The following is an 811-nucleotide window of genomic DNA, read 5'->3' as shown; positions in this document are numbered from 1 at the left end:
TATATATATATAAAATAACGAGCGATAATTCGTTATAATATCTAATAAAATTACAATCATCTTTTATGTATATTTATAACATTACATTTATTTCTGCTAACTCCATTTTGATCGGATTTGTCATTCAATATTTCTTTTTATACACAACAAATGTCTTTTTTCACATCTCACGATAACATTATAATAATGTAATATAACAGTTTTGTTTACAATCATAATGCACAACGTGTGTTTAATAAACATGAGACATTTATTCAATTTCTCACAATCCCTTTTTCCGGATTTCTCTCAATTTCGCGTTGAGAGGAAGATTTATGCTGGCGCAAAATATTAAATCCGTCTATAGTCGCACACTAGTGTAGCACTGCACGTGCAGAGTCAAGCAGAAGAAGCGATAAAGATATTCAAACATAGTAGAACAATATTGTAAATATGTTCAGATAACTCATAGGAAATGTATTTATCGCCACTTGCAAAAAAATTATTCTTCTTATCATATCTCGTTACCAGATAAACGCAACATTTGATCTTATGCATACATTTTGTAATTTATGTGCTAATATACATTAATACGAATAAATATAACGAAATCTTAGAACTCTCTTAAAAGAATCATTGTTATGCAAACGTGAAGTTTTATATATTCTTAAATTTATTACAATTATAAGTTAATAAAAATTTACTAATTAATATCTTTATAACATAAAAGTAATCTTACTCTTTAATATACATTTTTTGTTACTCCGTTTTCTAACATATTTTTGTTACTAAAAACATTTCAAAATATATAAAAAAGGGATTCTATTTTATA

At 25.5% G+C, this 811-nt stretch overlaps 1 protein-coding gene across 2 annotated transcripts in view; it reads right to left on the bottom strand.

The window, feature by feature from the left end:
• LOC108751128 (basement membrane-specific heparan sulfate proteoglycan core protein-like) overlaps nucleotides 1–811 on the bottom strand; it is a 235,722-nt gene that overhangs the window by 234,324 nt on the left and 587 nt on the right. The window lies entirely within an intron of this gene.

The sequence above is a fragment of the Trachymyrmex septentrionalis genome, unplaced genomic scaffold (genome assembly GCF_001594115.1).
Source record: "Trachymyrmex septentrionalis isolate Tsep2-gDNA-1 unplaced genomic scaffold, Tsep1.0 scaffold40, whole genome shotgun sequence".
NCBI lineage: Eukaryota > Metazoa > Arthropoda > Insecta > Hymenoptera > Formicidae > Trachymyrmex > Trachymyrmex septentrionalis.
This window is presented reverse-complemented; position numbering and strand designations above follow the sequence as displayed.